This window comes from Anguilla anguilla, chromosome 2 (assembly GCF_013347855.1).
Source record: "Anguilla anguilla isolate fAngAng1 chromosome 2, fAngAng1.pri, whole genome shotgun sequence".
Taxonomy (NCBI): domain Eukaryota; kingdom Metazoa; phylum Chordata; class Actinopteri; order Anguilliformes; family Anguillidae; genus Anguilla; species Anguilla anguilla.
Genome location: NC_049202.1, coordinates 48887337 through 48907228, shown reverse-complemented (window position 1 = coordinate 48907228; position 19892 = coordinate 48887337). Strand labels below are relative to the sequence as shown.

General features: G+C 37.1%; 1 protein-coding gene across 1 annotated transcript in view; it reads right to left on the bottom strand.

The window, feature by feature from the left end:
• LOC118221120 (glutamate receptor ionotropic, NMDA 2A-like) overlaps window positions 1–19892 on the bottom strand; it is a 118479-nt gene that overhangs the window by 54846 nt on the left and 43741 nt on the right. The gene's annotated exons all lie outside the window — the stretch shown is intronic.

Genomic DNA, 19892 nt, shown 5'->3' with positions numbered 1-19892 from the left:
AGATTAGATATGCCCTCCAAAAGTATAATTTCATCCAAAGTCATCCCATGGTTGTATTGTTACCGTCTTCTCATTGTGACATACTAATAATAAACCAGAGTAAGGAGGGACTCTCTTTAAAGGGAAACAAAAGTAAGCCTGAACTGCTTTATAATGGTGAAGTTAAGCATGAGAAAGAAATCTTACAGCATGAGAAAGTTTTAATGTAATTTCAGATAAATTAATCAGTTAATGTCAATGAATGCCATACTTCTTGAGGACAATGTAACAATAAAGAAATGAAAGAATTAGCAGCCAAATCTCTTTCTCCTCATGGAGCACCCCATTACCATTCTGAATATGGGACTTGAGACCAAAAAAAAAGGAACAGATGAAGACACGACTGACTTCATGTTAAACACTCCAGAAGATAATGATTTAACCTACTATATAAATTCATCCTGGGATGTAAAACGGAATTTGTTTCTAATCATAATTTAGTAATACCTTCCTTGGTAATGCCAATCACGTAAAGCCACCAAAAACAGCTGTGGCAGGCTGGAGCCAGGCCTACTCGTTGAGTGGGCACACACACCTGGTTTGCATTGGTGAATCAGCCCAAAGCTTAAAGGTGTGCTCACTTTCCACAGAAGAGAGCTGAGACTGGGAACCCGCACAGCCAGGGAGAGAGACTCCGTCAGTGAATGAAGTACAAGAGGACCAAGCAGAGGAAATGGACAACTAAAAAAGTGGAAAGTTAAAAACTTTTGTTTGTTTGTCTTGTCTTTGTTATAGTAGTTTATTATTTTTGCTTGGAAGAAGGGAAAGGTGAAGATTTTTGTTTGTTTTTGTGTAATGAACTCACTCTCACACTAATAAAACCCCAGTGAACGCCAATCTCACTCTGTCCAGCAATTCTATTGAATGTGACAACAGTAAATGGTGAAAAATAAAGAATAATGAAGGTGAAATGCTGATGACACTGCACATCTGTGTATTCAATACATACAGGACCTGGCCTGTTGGAAAGCTTATGTGAAAGCCAAAGTAAGGTAAGGCTCATACAAGCTTAACATCCCATAAGCTGCCTACATAAAGGATTTAAAAGCATACAAATACATTCCACTTTTAAAACTCACTTTTCTTAATGAACTTCTACACACTGTAGCCTTTGAACCCTCTTGCTCTCTAAACATTATTTTTTCCCAATCTCTTCGACACTTTCATTCAGCAGATTTGTTGAAAACCCATCACCAAGCTTAATTAGAGTTCTTTGCAGAGCCAAACTTTAAACATTCATTAAAAGCATGCATTCAGTCATCTATTTTGGTCTAAGCTGTTTAATAAAATATTGAAGCTGAAGCAGCAGTAATTGATTGTTCCTTTCAACAGATGGTGGCTGACTGAATGGATTTCAAAATCTGCTACTGAGCCTGCTCATTTTCTTCAACATTTTCTTTTTGTTTCCAGCCAAGTGCCCTCGGACTAAAGACTCGCACTTTACTTATGAGGGCCAAGCATCAAATAGACCCTAAGATTCATTCAAATTCACAATGCACAAATGTACATTTTTAACCAATGGGAAATAAAACATTTCATTTCTAGTCATGAAAGAAGCACACAGTAATGACAAGAATTATGTTGCAAAAAAACTGCTGAGAAAGGAATTCCTTAAATATTGATACCTGGAAGAGTCCTATTATAACTGATTGCAACATACCAGGTTTTGACAGACTGTGCAAATAAAACAAATGGTAAATAATTAAGACAATACAACAGCAGTTCCCTGTGGTGTGCTGAAAAATATTTTTCAATGGTTTAAATTTAAATGTTTTTCATTGTTGGCCTGGCTTCTTCACTGGACAAGCAGAGGGGGGTATTTTTGTGTGGTGTGACAGTATAATTTTCTGAAAGATATTTACAGGCAGCAAGGTCAATTATGACAAACTATACTTACATATAGGCATTTACAGACACTTATACGGACAAGCTCCCTGAGCTTACACACTTATTTGATTTCATATCTAATTAATGCCAAGTATCATGTCTGTGGCCACTGCTTCCTAAGGTTTGAATGTGGTCTACTGCCTTTTGACACATCCCACCCCTATCTTTTCCGTCTCATCCACACTTCCCTCACCTCTGCTCAAACGCACACTCACATGCATACACATACACAGTCCAACACTTAAAACACACATGCATGCATTTTCAAATCATAGTGTGGTCCAGTTTGTGGCCCTGACTAGACAATGAAATATCCAGTCTGAATAATTAATGTATCGTTAGTTTGTAATGAATGTGCCGCTCAACGCCCCCCCCCCCCCCCCCCCCCCCCCCCAAAGCAGCCCGCAAACGGATCTGTCAACTGCCCACCTTGTTCATGATTAAGCTCCCATCTGTGCATGTTGTCCAGTTTTGGCAACTTTTTCATCTGGCAGGGCTGGACCAGGGTAGGAGAGTGCTATCATAGCATTAGTAAGAAGTCTATTCAGCCTACACAGCTGGAGGGATGAGGTATGGAAGATTAGTTGGGCTTTTTCTTTTTCAAACTTTGGATGATATACATGGCATACGGTATTATAGATGCCAGTTTTGAGTATTTCATGCATTGTGGTGGTCAGATAATTTTTCAAAAAGTTGTATCGAGTGTTGTCAGTGATCATGTTTAAATTTATTTGATTTCGGGGGATTTATGTTACCATGACACTCTAAATCTTGCTGTGGTACAGCACCATGGCTGAACATTAGCAAAAACTCTGATGCCTGTATAATTATAGCCTAATAATAGCATTTGAATAAAAAGTACAAATTTGACTGACTTTTACTAGTCAATCAATTTCGATTAATCAAATCTGCAAACTGCATAACTGACCTGTTCATGAGAAACCCAGAATCCTGCACCCACCCCTTCCAGACTTTCTGGGGATGAGGATTTATTTCCGTGCAATTGAGGATGATGTGCAATTGAGGACAAAGTGAAGCTGAAACCAACATGAATTACGCTATTGCAATTGTTTACCTGTTGAGCTTGCTATTTGTGTGAAAAAAATACAAAAGTTACTAGCTATTCATAAATTCTCACATTGTATTAACTATTATAACTATTATAATATAACCATTGTTTTAAAGGGAATAGAAAAACTACAGTTATTCTCAAACTGTGTTTGTTACATTGGGATTCATATCACAATATTTTAATACATTATAAGGCAGTGGTTACTGACATGATGTGGTTACACCTCTTCTTGTAATGTGATGATATACCTGAACTGATACTTACTACTGGTTTTTATACTGTGGAACACATTTTTAGTAGGCCAAAATGTGTGTGTTTTTTTTTTTGTTTTTTTAAATGCCAACTAATGCATATGATCTCCAGACCTACAGCTTGACATTTCCTGATAGGAACAAGTCTTGTGAACAAAAAATGAGGGGTTGCATGATGAGTTATCTATTACATAAACCTGTTTAATCAGTAAAAAAACTGAGGGCGGTGAAAAACATCAGATTCACCTTAGGGCTCAAAGAGTTACAGCAAAGTGTGACACTTGATATCACTGAAGACAGAAAAAGGATTCACTATCATCTCATCAGTATATCACTGTCACTCAGACAAAATGATGTCCCCCTTCCTGGATGGCTTATCAAGCTTGGCGAGGGCTTGCCTCAAAAACACCTAAAAACCTAGATATATATAAACAAAAATTCCACCGCTGACATCCCTATTCTAATATTGATGAACATCTACCAGAGGTCATTTACATTCAGCAGCTGGCTTACATCTAGAATGACAGACTTTTCTCAGAAAACATTATCATAATGTCACCATTCAGTTCCTATTTAACATGTGATTTACCTAGAATCACAATATTCTTTAGGTTTGACCAACAAAGCACTTTAATTTTATTGTATCGTAGAACAATTAGTAACCCATAGTTGCCTTTTAACGTACATGAAATGTACAGTGCATGAAATGTTATTGAGGTACAGTAAGCTTAATTGCAGGATCAAGAAGTCATTCTTTTTATTATGAATTGAAATTCTATGAACAATTTTTTCTTTGCATACAATGTAATTATTTGAATTACGTTGAAATACAAAATAAAATCTAATTCACGTGAGACTTTCATCCCTGCCTTCCATAAATGCATAGATTAAGGACCACTTAACCCCTCCTCAAAGTCTGAGATAATGTCTTGCACATGTTAAATAACATGCCTTGTTATAATTGAAATTGGATTTAACTTAATTATCATTCATTAAAAATGAGCTCAGCTGGAGCAGGCTTGAGGTAATTAAGTCTTACTTTCATAAAGCATTTCCCAACTTGTGATGAGAATTTGTGGCCAAGGGTGGCACAGTGCAGCACAGACAGCGTGGAAGAAGTGAGCTGAGGGACAGTGGAGTCATGTGTGAAGCCTGGATTCAATCAACTTATCACAGTTTAATGTCTTTTTGTTTTTCACACGGGGAAATGAGTTCAGCAATCAACAAGCTTAACCCATCAAAATGCGTTTTAAAAAAGCATAAAATTACATATGTTGCCATATGGAATATAGATTTTGAAAACAAACACCACGCTAACACATGCAGATCTTCAAAAGTCATAGGGAAGATTTACAAAGGCTCAGCAGGCAGCAGAAGTTTTAGTGCCTGCAGAATTGTGGCATTTGGTATCAGTGGCAGCAATGCTCCTTCTTGCGAATAAGTAACTCGAGAAGCTTCAAATGAAAGACTGGAAAAACGTGGGAGGAAAAAATGTAAAGTTATGCATCTGAGCCACTAGATGAGACATGCCCGAGGAAACAATACAATACCAGTCCTGAAATATGAACGCATCGGGAATGTAAATCGTTCAGAATGTTCAAATGCTTGCAACTTTGAAAGTGAAGACAGTCACCCATTTTAATTATTAGAATCCTTGATCGATTGTATCTGTTAGTTACATTAGAGGCTACTCTTATTTCGCAGCTATAAAACATTGAAATTAACCAATATTCAAACCAGTGGTAATAGGCATGTCATTGGAACAAATCTTATTTTTGGTGATCATCATCAATACCAGCACACTAGTCTATTTGCACAGTAAAGCTGGTGACTGTGAAGGACAAAATAGAGGCTTTTTGTCCATGATCCTTGTTAAATTGCAATTTACTCACATGCTTAAAATACTTTTTCAGAAACAGATAATCAATTGTCTTCATTTATAATAATAATATTAGTAATTATTATTATTATTAATTAGAAATTATTCATTTATAATACATAGATATATCCTATGTATTAGGATATCCTGCTGAAATATCCACTTCATATACAAAGCTAGCATCTCACTGCTTGTCTTCTTGTAAAAATGGAAAGATAGAGAAAAGTAGGGCACAATAGTTTTTTATTGTATACAAATGAGTAATTTTACTATTTTAATTGTTTTCCAACATGTAATGTTGAGATTAATCACTTTTTATCACTCATTAGTATTTCCCTTTCTCTCTGTTGTTATGTGTGATTGGTCCATTATATGTCTTGTAGTGATAAATTGCTATTTTTTCATGCAAATAAAACCAGAGAGAGAGAGAGGCTCCTGGCAGTAGTAGAAGCACCTAGCTACTGCAATGTGGCTCCTGGCCCCTGTCAGAAGGGAATGCTGTCCTTCTCAAAGAGAACCCCTCTCCTGCCAAAAGGGAATACAGCTGAAGGGCCCCAGATTGAACCTGTTTGGTGGCTTAATTGATAAGGCTCCTTTCAAAACACACAAACCCTGTGCCAAGGTTGACTTTCCCCCCATGTCCACTCACAGTGTTTGCCACATATGGGAAGACAAAATGTGCTAAACTATTGCAGAACTCTACATGTACACCGTAAAATGTCCAGTGTTAATTCAACGTTTTATAGATAGCATTTGGTCCCACATTCCTGAATGGAACCAAATGTTATCTGTTAAGACTTCAATTAACGCTGTTAGAGATGAATTAACATAATTAGAGTTTAAATAACACTGGACATTTTACTGTGTATTCACATGTAAAAATGAACAATTCTTTTTTGTTGTTAACCCAGCAGGAGAAGCCCAGTGATTTATTATAAATCATTCGATCTTAGAATGAGGATAAAATTTATGAGAGTGAAAATCAAAAGCAATCGCATTCCACAGTCACAGTAGGTCTCTATAGTAACCACATAGCTATCTATAAATGAACCATCAGTTCCTCAAGTCACTGCACAGCCCAGTGCCATCAAAGCTGGCCTGCAAATCGGATCAATCTCATAAATGTGAAAATTGACTATTAAATAATGAAAGATGGCAACCTATTTCTTAGCACTGTGCTTTGTATGTGCTCATGATTTGGATTCTGCAGAAGAAGCATAAAACCTTTCCCAAACTCAGCACACAAATTGCTGCTGCAGGAGTCATGCTTATTTCCCATTTACTCCCAAACAACAAAGGCATCTAAAAGTTAGAGTGACAATAGAACGTTTTGATTCAAACCTAACATTTTATAAGTCTAAAAGAAATAAATGATCTCCATCTGTGTTAAATTAACACTCACGGTACCGCATTGCTGTGCATGCTCTACTAGTCGATGATTTAAAATGCACAGTATGACAACATTTGTACGATATTTGTTCATTCCTATTAATTCATAATATAGATACAACACAGATAAGATAGTAAAGCATAAATACATAATACACAAGAAATTAAATTAGTAAACCAAAGAGAAAAGGTCATGGTGAGGAGCAGTTGCTGTAATAGCAAACTGTCAAAGGCACAGAAAATTTTAAAGAAGAACTCTGTAAAAGTTCACTCCAAGGATAATTTTCCCATGATGCCGTACTTTTTATTACAATATTAATGAACCAAATTAATCCACCAATGTATTTTTGCACAAGTGAAGTGTTTGGGCTTTAGCTAGAGATTGGAGTTCTGATTGCTCAGAATCAACACTGCCGAACCAAACCTTAGTTGAGTACTAATTATGCTCATCTACAGTCACTTTCTTAGCACCTGTGACTGTACACATTCTTTCAGCTGGCACATATGCATATTTCTGGGTGTACTGATTTCAGTTGTTCAATAAAGATGTGCAGAAACACAGAAAACACGCAAATAAATTGCAATAAGACATCTTTACTAAACCTTACATTACTATAGATCTTGGAATTAGCCTTTATTTTCACTATATAGAATGTCTGTGTGAACCTTCAGCTTTTAGGATATTTATATTTCTATGATATATTATTTTATGATAAAATCTTGGATTCAGCAGGTTATTTGTCTTTGGGTAATGCATCTTTATTTTACTTACTCTAATATATCCCATCCAATTCCATTAAGAAACAAAGTAGGGCATGACAAGCTTTTTTGTCATCAATTTTCAAAATTGTCCTTAGTTTAGAAGTAACAATTACAACACACTCATCATTATTTACTATTTGCAATTCTCCTGGGTAACACCATCAAATGGCAGGTGATTGCCAGCACTACAGAACGAGTATAGAAGATAATGATAGGACTGAAGTACTGCTGCATTTATAGCATCTTACTCTATCAGGCTGCTGAAGTATAATGTAAGGGAATTTCACCAATTTAATCACAGCATCATTTTTTAAAAATGCAATGCTCTACTCAGTAGTCAGGCATGTTTAATTTGAATTATGCTGATATTTCATTGTAATAGGGATGATATGTAGCCTCCTTTATTTAAAATGTAACTCAACAGGTTTCTTGCAACATTACATGACAACATGTATTATGCTACATGTAATATGGCTGCACCTTTGATAGACAGTAGATGGCCAGATCTTCATCTGTTGTCTTTGAGAAGGAGCTGCATTTTTATCAACCACATTCTGCCAAGTATGAAATGCTCCTTCCGATATTTGCCAGAATATCGTGTCCATTAAAAGGCATCCCCATCTGTTTTGCACTGTTCCTTTGACCAATTGTGTTAAGACCATGAAAAGTTTCATGCCGGGACAGTAAACGTAGCAATTATGTAAACTGTGCCCTAAATTTCCTCCTGGTTAGTTACAGTTCCTGCTCAAGAGCCAAATGATCGCTGTTCCCTTTCTGGAAAAAGTTATAGATGTACATCCTGGAAAAAAAAGCCGATCACGTTTAATCACTTATAGGTTCATTGCTCAGCTTGTCATGATTGGGAAAATCGAGATTTATGATCATTTTTTGGACAGTTTGATCAATATTTAATGAACTTCCCTTTACCCATGAGAGAGACAGAAATGGAAAGAGAAATGATGGAGAAGGAGGGTAGGTGGCAAAAGTCCGAGAGAGCAAAGCCAGTCTGACTAATGAAGCAGAGTTCGATTGAAAACCCAGTGTGTTGTCGTTATGACTGGGCTGCTCTTCAAGTTACATCAGGTGTGATCACATCAAGTCTTTTATTCTCTGTAAACCTGTCCTTATTTTAGCCGTATCGTATTACACATCTGCAGCCTGACCCAGAGTGATTCTGTGTTTCTGGTGTACAGGGAAAGATGAGAAATAGTATTCTCTTTACCCCTCATTTACCAAATTATGAAGTGGATAGCTGGCTGATTAGGTAAGAGAGCACTTGACAACAGAGCTGGGTTTAGATGCTTCTTCATTGATTAAATGACAGAAGCTGATGGTGTGTTGCAACTTGTAATGCTGTTTGATGATGGTGGGCCTGTATGCTTCAGGTTACCAATTACCTGCTGAGTGGACTATTGCACACTATACTCCAGAGCCAATGGTTGTAAATTCAGGCTACAATAAGGCACAGTGTATCCTTCAGGCAGAGTAGAGTATTTGGACTAGTATAGTGCCTGCGCAGTACTTAGAATTAAATTGTTAACATTTTTGGCTATGTTGAATATGGATTGCCTTGGATACATACGTCATACTGTATGCATAAATGCATAACACCTTAATCAAGTCACAAATCAAAACGGAAAAAAAACCTTTAAAATAGCCTGGATTTACAAAATAAGTATCATCATGTGAATAAGTCATCATATAAAAAATGTTATGGGCCTTATAACACAAACATTACAGTACTCTGCAGACCAGTGATCTTAATTGACACTTAATAACTTATTTGAACATGCTATGAGAGATCGCTTAAATAATTAAAGTGTACTTGGCACTAGTAACAGAGAGACAATAGAAATATATGACCAAAATTGCCCACACTAAATCAAAGCCTCTTGGGATGCATTTCAGAAGCTGTGTGCAGTCCAAGAAACTGCACTCTGTAGACTTGCTCCAAAAATACAGACTCTTAAGGGCAACAAAGAAACTCTTAGTAATCGGCCTCTGAAGTGCATCTCCCACTGCTTAGTTCTCATATTCGTACTGGTGCTCATGGCCTGAATCCCCGTGATCCTCATCCCTGTGTGAGAAGTAAGATAAGCGCATGAAAACAACATGAAAATGTTTTATAATCTTGAGCACAAGCACACCCTAACTTTACAACCTTGTTGTATAAACAGGCCAGCTTGAAATTTTGTGATGTATGCTAAGCTATTAGGTTAAACATGTGAATGCTAAACAGCTATAATAATACTACCTACTGCAAAAAAAAAAAAAAAAAAAACAGAATAAAGACATTTTTGAAATTTTTTCTCAATAGCAATGCAAATGTAATCCTCAGTTGAAATATAAATTCAATGCGTCTGTTGGTTGTGCTTTTTTTCTTTTTTTGCCATGTTCCATGTTGGTGTTGGTTTTTTTCTTTCTCATTCAAGATTGACAGAGCCACAATCAAGTCCATTTATTTACTATAGATTGCAGAGCGGTCCTCCATTTGCTGAGAAATTACTGCCAGCCAAGTAATCTATTGCACGGCAACAGCGTAATCTGAGTTAAATGGGTGCTGTTCAGTTTTACCTAATATAATAAGGAGGAAGATATTTGATGTATATTTGAGATTTTGGTCCCAAAAATGGTCCTCATATTCCAAGTCCATATCTTGACATATGCAAGCCTTTATTTGTGTTAAATTAATTGTGTAAATCCCTTTAATTGAGATTTAGTAAACAGTTTGGAATCCACTAATGCAATTCAAAAGATTTTAAGAGAGACCAGTCGTATGTGAAAACCTGGTTACATTGAAGCTATATAATGCCTTTGTCAGAACACACTAAAGAATATTCTGTGCGGTTTTGCGCACCACACTAAAAGATGGAAACTGGAGAAGTACAAAGATGGGCAATTAAATAAGGTTCTGGTATGAAAAAGTAGAAGTAAAATGTAAGGAAACAAGAAATAGCTAATATACTCATTACCTTCAGACTTAAGACAAAAGAAGAGTAAGGAGGATTTGATATAGGTTTTTACATTCATAAAAGGGATTGAGGAAGCGAATTACCAAAGAGTTTTGACTTCAGGTTGAGTTCTGTCAAGGTGATGCTGGATGGAAATGAGCAATGGTAAATTTGTCACAAATATATGGAAGATTTTTTTATTTATTCTTTTACAGAATTGATAATATGTGGAACTGCTTTCCAGTACATATTTGACTTGAATGGCCCACATTTTGTATTCTTTTGTTTCTTCGTATGTATCTTAGTTTGCATCGTTGCATTTCAGGCTAGAAAATAACCCATTAAACCAGAGAAATTAATGAGTTGTCTTAGAATCTTTGTTTCCATAGACTGTAGCAAGCAGGTAGCGTTGGAATAGCAACGGACACTGTTATAGAACTTTAAGAACGTCACAAGGGCCTATATTGGCTGTTTTAGAATGTCATTACATCACCCGGATCATTTTCGCAGCCCGGATCAGATTTGTTGTGACACTACCATTGTCTTTGAGAACTGTATATAGTCACCTGTCTGAACAACTGTTACTGGTGCAAACATAATGAGATCAAACAGGGGTAGCCAAAACAGAGTAGGTGGGATGTTCTAATCACTACACATCAACATTTCATTGGCTGATGCATTGTCACTCATTGTCTGAATCCATATTAAAGCAGTCAGACCATTGCTTGCCCTCCAGAGGCTGGAATAGCAGGAATGGCTGCCTTGGACTCAGAGAGGAAATTCCTTGTGATGCACCTTCGGAAGACAGATTTGAACAATAGTCCAATGACATGGAAAGAAACCATTCAACTTTGCCAATAAAATTGGCTATTTATGAACTCAGAAGGAAATAATGATTTTGTTAATAAACACAATCCGATTTCATCATAAAAATGAACATTCAATTTAGGTTGAGCTAGCAGAGAATACCCTGATGGCCCTGACAGTCCGCCAGTGCTTTTCAGCAATCCGTATCATTCACTTCAAATAAGACTGCATAGAGGAGAAACCAATGTTAAGAAGTCAATATGTCTTAACATGTTTAACTCATGATCAAATTTCCTACTGGGCTTGATATTTGGTCAGTCATGTAACTGTCATAGATTTCAGAAACTAAAGGGAATAAATCATAATCATGATAAACGCCCAACTGAGCCACTGAAATACAGCCACTTGCTGTATACACATAACAAATCAGATCATCATTTTTTGGGTGTGTTCGTGTGTGTGTGTGTGTGTGTGTGTGTGTGTGGTCTGACCAGGCGCATCTACAGGTAACAGTTGCAATTGAAATGATGTACCAGAAAAGGTACAGTGCAATGAGATTCACGCAGTTCTCATCATGCAGTGGTTTAGCCAGCACAAAAAAAGGGCACTACACAAATGTAAAACATTCCAAGCATCCAAATGTCTTTGCCTTTAATCCAGAGTTTTTTGAGAATGAGAATGACTTTTTGTATTTAGTTGTAGGCCTGCTTAGACCATAGAGAGCAGTATTTCAGGATGGCTGTACATGGTGTGGAGTGCCAGATAAATTATGTAAAAGCAAATGCTCCCAGCAGCACTGCAACATTCTGATTTATTTTAATCAAATTGGTTCCACAAGAATTCACGCTATTAATATTGCAAAGTCTGAGAAACTCAGTAGGAAATAAACAATATAGGGACAGTTGTCTTCTCTTTGTATTTGAAAAATATCTTGCTGGCAGTGGTACCTGATAATACTGAAATATGAATTCAGAAAAGGAAAATAAAAATTTAAGTAACATAATCAATCAGCTGTTATCAAGTTTATATACTTCAATAAAATGTTATATAAAGAGCAGATATAAAGGTAGTAGATCTCTTCAGATATTCTATTTTTTCCTCCTGATGGGTATTCCTGTTTAATCACCTAACATGCTGCCAGGAAACAGTACAGAGTAATTTTGGCTTGCCATAGTTCACTAGACAAACGGCACCCCTGGGAGGTTTCCATCAAGCACTTTTTTTCAGTGACAACTCTATTCAGCTAGACCTGAGGCTGGGAAACATAAATACACCATAGTGGCCTGGAGGTTGTGGTGATGCAGTGAGGTTAGGTCCTGTGTGGTAGGAGTTACTGTGGTAGGAAAGCCCTCGACAATCTCACCTGAGTTCAAGAGGTCAAACTTTTAACATTACCTACGCAGTACATACTGTATATAAGTGGAGAAATAGGTAATTCCGTTGTGTGCTCTTGCGTGAATCCATGTGCAGTAACCTTTTTTGTCTATGGCGTTACAATGCAAATCCCAGGGTGATGTTCCATGAGAAATGTTTTTGTTCCCCTTCACCCTCCTCCATTCGATCATTGATTTTATTGAAGCTGACAATGCCATACGCCAGTTTGCTTGACCTTGTTTATGAAGCTTGTAGTACCTGAAAGCTGCTGTTGAAAATGCATGCTTTGTTTATTAGACTTGCCACAGAGCTGAAACAGTGACATTAACTGTTTTCTTGAAAAAACCGTTCCATTAATGATATAATATTCTGAATAGCAGGACATTATGCCACAATATGAGCACCATCTCTGAACCGATTCCATTAAAAATAAATATTTAAAAAATTGCTTCATGCAAGGAAAATGATTTTGTTCTGAAGAAATTTATACCAATGAAGAGCGAAAATTGAATCTGTAACAGCTTTCAGGAGTAGACGCTTTGTGCGTGTGTGATTTGACAAAGGTAGGGCGAACTTGGAGGCACTGTGAAAGTGGTCAAGGTGGTAGGAAAGAGCTTTTGCTGCGAGCAGGTGGGTGCCCCAGCTCATTAACAATTATGTCAGCTCATAATTCATGGCTTTATTGCAGTGACAGCACATAGTCATGCTAAAAAAAGTATGGGAAAATTATCAGTGATCTATCAAGGGCAAGCTGTCGCATAAGGTTGGGCTGTGTCTGGATGATATGCCTGGGACGGGTGTTGGAGGTGGCGGGGACGAAAACAGGACACACTGCCACACTATGAGGATCTGGAACATTCCTTGTGATGTCAGTTCACAATCTGTTGACAGTGGTGCAAAATTAAGAACAGTTTTAATCTTCCACCTACAGTATGACTAATACCCTGAAAGAGAAACAGAAAAGCACTCCCTGATATTTACCATCTTGACAGTTTACCTTTGCACACAAGTTTAGTGGTAGTACTGGGGTTACTGCGAGAGAGAAAAAACCTATGGTGAAATATACTGGATTTAATTACTAGTAGACTATTTATAAGCAACAATAATTGTAAGGCAGGCAAAATAAATGAATGACTGTTCAATGGCAAGCCTAAAGGGAACTGACAAAATAAAGTAAAGAATTTAATAAATAAGGGATACAAAGTCTATTGAAAGCAGGTGCTTCCACAAGAGTGTGGTTCCAGAATTGGGCAATTAACTTACTAAAATGCTCACATATCCAGTGCCCATTATTTTAGCTATCTTGGCTAGAAGATCTGAGTGACTTTGAAAAAGTGTTGGTTGTCGGTAAATGTTCAGAAGGAGCTTCAGTGATAAAGACTGAAGAACTTTCAGATATTTCACAGGGAACAGTATCTAAGGTGATTTGATTTTGGCATGGACGTCTGAGGGAAAGACATCATCATTTACAGTAAACGTGTGCTTGAAAGCACATACAGTACTCCCCGTGTACTAGTACAGATGCACGGCAAAACAGGCAAGCAATTCAGTTGATTACAAATATCAATGCAGGGCTAGCATGATCAAGCAGTTTCATCAAGAACAGTTCAAGAACACTGAGAGGGATACTATGGTGGGTGGGTGTTAACCTGCAGTTACCTGTAGTTATCTCTGGACTTTTATTTGCATCCTGGGGCAAAACATGATACAAGTTGTAATTTAACACTAGCCCAGAGGAAATGCTGGTTCTATACAACATATTGGGAAAATACGTCATATGTAATCAAAAAACTGGCCAAGACACTGACTTTAGTCACCACTCACATTGTATAATTTAAATATTATAAATAGAACAACAAACATGGAACTAGTTGAAATTATTGTGGTAAGATTGTCTCACATGACATAACAATAAAATGCCAAAGACATGTAATTAAGAAAAGCCGAAATAAGCAAAAATCACAAGTAACTGTCCATGGAATGCGATAAGTGATATCTCCCACAATGCTGTGAGAGATATCAGTAAATCTTGACTTTCACACTCAATACAGTATATAGAAATGAGTTCAAAGTTTCAGCATCCCCATCCATCACTGATCCCATTTGCTACTTCATACTGTTTGGGTCTGCACTGATTCCAGCACATGCTGTGAAACCTCATGCATATGGCTGTATAATTTTACCCATACCAAAATAGCACTGATCAGGTGTTGCTGCCTGCGAGATTTTGACCTGTTATTGGCTGTTTATATGCAATAAGGTTTTTAAAAAGGTTAAAACATGTTCAATGAGGAGCAAGAACATACTATTTGCATTGTTGGTATGTTTCAAAACCAAATACCTTATTTGGAAATGCAAAGTTAATATGGTGTATTCAGTTTCTTAATTATCAAAGTTGACCTGTCATATTCATAAGATATTTGGAAGATAAAATAACTGAAAATAAAACAGTAATTTGTTGTGAGTAAAATGTGTTTTTCTCAACACATTGACAGATGTATTTAAGAGATAGCAGGCCAATATGGAGAAACAACAGATACATGCAAATTATCTGAGTCTGTACTGGGGTTGGGGGGGGGGGGCTGTTGGGGGGGAGTGGTAACTGCAAAATACTGATACATACTCCTACTGTACTGTACGTATATCCATAAATATGAAAGTGCCCCAGTTTCACCCTGGTGGCCATCCAAATATCACTGCCAAATTCATGTTCTCTATCCTTAGCCTCGGTCAGAATTATTTTATTGCAAAACAAGTTAGCCATAACCTCTGGATGTTTGTTTAAGCCTGTTTGTTATAACTAGCAGTAATTTATTAAAGCAGCAATAATATCTTCCTTGTGTGTTGGCAAGCAAATTATTAAGAGGCAACAACTGAAGAGAATATTTAAAATTGTCTAAATCATTGAATGAGTTGTATTGATTGTTTAAATTCATCAACACTATAGTACACAGGCAGTTCTAGAGGACCGATGAGGAGTATTGAGATATATTCTTTGATGTATGCATATTTCTGCGGTCTCTCCTTAAAGCCGTAAGATGATGACATCAGCTTCTGTTCAAAAGCCGAAAGAACGTCCATTTTAATGCAACACATTTTACATAATAGTCTAAATTGTATGTCCATGAAAATAGCTAAGTCAAATTTGGGTCATTCTTATGAAAATTAATAAAATATTTTATGCAATACCAGCCTACGCTGAAAACAAAAATAAGCAATTGAGCTTCATGAAAGAGTAATATACTATTTCACTACATTCTCAAGTAAGACATGCCTTTGTTACCTTTTTTAGCAACATCAAAAGGTTGAACTGAATACAGGAGAACTTGAAAAGCTGCTGACCTACTTTAATATGTTTAAATTTTTAAAAACCTCTCTTCTGAAAGGCCTTTAAAAGCTTGATGGAAAGATTAGAGGTCCAAGTTGAATCCATTCCCTGTGATCTGTACTGACTGAGTGTGGAGCTGCCTACATGCTATGGATTAGACACCAGGTCTCAACTTTGTCTCCGAGTGCCAGCACAGAGATGCATTCATCTGAAGCAAGATTAAAATGGTTCATCTTCATATTGGGGTGAGGGGGTTGGGGATCATTGGATGGAAAACAGCACGTATGCTAGGAAAATAAACAAAATCACCAGAAAGTTGATGTGCAAAAGCTCTGCCATATGTCCAGGATATTTGGTTAAATATTTACATTCCTTTTAAACGCTAATTAATACATTACATTACATTACATTACATTTCAGGCATTTAGCAGACGCTCTTATCCAGAGCAACGTACAACAAGTGCATTAGTTCAAGGTGCAGAGGTGCAAATACTGCCACTAAATGAGCTTCATAGACAGAATAGCACATCAGACCTACAGCCAAGCCTTTTCTTGTGTATACCTGGAATAACATGCATATACACAGGCTTCTCAATAATCACAGCTGTTTATAGAAGGTTACAACAGCACTGCAACTGCACTGAAAACATCTGATTTTATTAATGCTTTATGCCACTTATTTATAAGTGCTTTTTATTTAGATGAATGCACAATTCACTTTTATCTGCTGCAGTGCTGTCATTCCAGTTTTTTTTTTATTCAGTGTGTCACAGTTTACACTGCTGTGTTTTTTTTCTTTTAAGTTACAGATAAGTCTTTGGCTGTGCTGCTTCAGAGGGATAAAGCCATTAATTTTCTTTATTACACCCACGTGTAAAATGAATGACACAGCCACAGTCACGACTTCCGTTTTTCCACAGAAAGTTAGCATAGAAAAATGAAGAAAAAAAAATGAAGACTGGAAAAAAACCCGTCTAATTTGCAAATCAAAGAAATGCGAGTCAGTTATTTATAGCAAAACAGCCTAGGGGAAAATATCCCACTTTCTTGTGTTGTGTTCGTTCTTGTAGTCCGCTGACATCTACATTTTTGGAATCTTGCTGTCAGTACAAAAGGATATCATCACAACAGAGAGTTAGCCACATTGACCTTGACTGGGGACAACCTTTTCACTCTCATAAAGAGGCCTGCCATTAAAGGCTGGAGAATTGTTCAAGCAAAGGAAGCGTTTGTACTTGTGTGTCAGTGGGTGGCAGAATGGAGATTTCCACAGGGAAAAAAGGAAAATCCTGGCAGTATCAGCTCAAGATGAAAACAAATCCTTGACGAATAGTGAAACAATGCAAGCACGCTGACATATCCCACTGGCCTCACAATTATGTGTATTTTTATTATTTAAGGCTGTTGCTAGGAGGCTTGGATTCCGGAGGAGAATCGGGTGAAGTATTTTTATGGGATCAAAATCCTCTGCTGTGACAGAAAAGAAATATTACAAGAGGGGAGTTCATTAATTATGCATTAGCGTTAGTCAGACCCATTTAATTACTATTTTAGCACTGCACATTCTTTATTCTGTCACTTATGGTGATGAATACAAGCTGGACATTGACTCTGTTAATGTAGTGTTCTGTAGTTTTATTGAACATACTAAGCTATATTTAGGAGTCTATTTAAAAGAGAGGGTAAAGATACAGCACTGAAATATATAGACATTGAATAAAAACATAGCAGAGCTATCTCTTTTCAGTGCAGGACGTTATGGTCACTTCGTCACTTATTTTTCTGTGTTTTAAGTCTTCCCCCCTGGCTTATTTTTTCATAACTTGGCCAGTATAATCCTCGTCTGACGTTTGTCCGGCTTCTTGTAATCCAAAATCACTTTCATCACAGCTTCACAGGCTTGACCCTCTGCTGACCCCACATCTAATTGGGTTCCACACCAGCACACCCACATTTCAGTGGGAAGAGGACACAGAGTTCTTGGAAGGTCATCGCCACACTTGCTGAGCTTCAGACAACTTTTGTTTCTCATGGGAGGCATTTTACAATCGTTCTGAAACAAATGTGGAACAGATACCTAGACGTCAAAAGGTGATGGAGGAGTTCGCTGTAATGCCAGAGGTGGAAGAACCCTAATCATGGAGTTCTACCGCCTCATCTCCCTCGTGGTGATCTTTGTTAAACATTTTCTTTCCAAGAGTGAAAATATTCTCCTTACGCCTCTTAAACTGAAAGATTTGAGGGAGACTGGCAGTCATTTTGAGGAACTAAGTCTGTAAAAAACAGTGGCACTGGTGAGTTTATGGCAGCCTGGCTAAAAAAGGTACTATGGCAAGACAAGAAGGAGATCCACTCATCTACAAAACAAAACAACTTCACATTCCATGAATATCCAAATGAATGAAGCATCATAAACCTTCTCTCTCCCATTTGGGGAAAAATCTATCTCACAAAACAACTTTGCACTTTAAATCATTCTGCAATATGATGCATTTGACTCAGCCCTGCATCTTTCTTTGTGTATGCTGTGTTTGTTTATTTAATTATGGGATTTTGCTTTGTTGAGACATTATGTGTCTCGATCTCTGCTCCGCCACATCACTGCTCCACCGAATGAAGTGTCAGCCCTGCTTTGGCGCGCCCTATGTACTTAATCAGAGAGACAGTTGAACCTCATAGCATGAGGTCAAGGAGAAGCTCATCAGCTTTTAGGGGATGCGACAAAGGCTTACAAAAATTAATTTGCCTTGACAGGAACCACTTTTGGGACCCGGGTGCTTGGTATTCCAAAACCTTTGCAGTCAAGCAATGATTCACCTCATCCAAGACATCATATAAACATAGAGAAATACCACATTCTAAAAACATTTAAACAATACAACCAAGCAATATGTTATGTCTGCACAAAGGCACATTTACAACATTATACCTTGGGCCATTGTAATCTTGTGTTTCAAGGACAAGTGAATTTATTATCCTAACAGGGATCCATAGCAAAACTCATGCACTGCTGTGGAAAAATATGTTTTATGTCCATATAAACTCATAAAACTATCCATTCACATTCAAAAATGTTATTGTGATCTTACTGGAAGGTCATGCAGGAAAAGAATCGATCTGGCACCTAATGATGTCACTGGTCACAGCAGAATTTGATTTATACTTTGGGTTACAGTCACCCACAGCGATGGTCACTGATCACACCACTCAGAGTTGAAATAGATTGAACTCTGACTTGCTCACTGGCTCCAGTGTTAGGTTAAACATCGTCTTGGACAGCCCTGTTCTAACCCCAACTAGCGCTGCTAGCACTGACCACTTAGCTATCTACAGTGGGTGATCGACTATTTGTGCAAAAGTTGTAAAATATAGTTACTGCAATATTTCTATGATGCGGTGACTATAAATATGCCAAAAAAAGAGCCTAGTCAGCAGCTGCTAAAAATGCAAACACTTCCCTTAAGCAATAAGTAGTAACATACTACATAGCTAATAATCTTAGCAAACTAGCTAGTTATATAGTTCATTTGGCTATATCTAGGTAACTAACCAAGTGGCAATAGCATGCAGAGCAGCACATCTTATAAAACTGGCATTATTGCCGACACTTGGAGTAACTCCCTGTATCGCAATGCGAACCCTTTTCCACACCACCCTCATTAGGGTGAAATGTCTCTTGTTAGCACCAGTTAATGATGTTCATGTTAACATTATATTCCAAGAATATAATGTCAAATAATGTTAATTTCATTCTGATTTCTATTATGTATACTGTTATCGTGCTTTACGTTGTGCTTTTCTCCCATCACAGCCCGAGAGAGTTGATTGGTATAAGATTTCATAAACTAACTTAAAATAAAAAGTTAAATGTAATGAAAAATGGTAGTGTTGAGCAATAACAGAGCAGTATATTAGCAATATTTTGAATGATCCTGTAAATGAACATTATTTATTTTATTTTATTTTATTTTATTTTATTTTATTTTATTTTATTTTATTTTATTTTATTATTATGTCACTGGAATGTATTTAAACTTTTTCAAACAATTACAATGTTAGTCGATGTTGGGTGAAATCATAGCATTATAAATGTTCTGGAATTTCAGTCAAGGGACCGTAGTTCAAGGTAAACTAGCTTTTAATCCTGAACAGT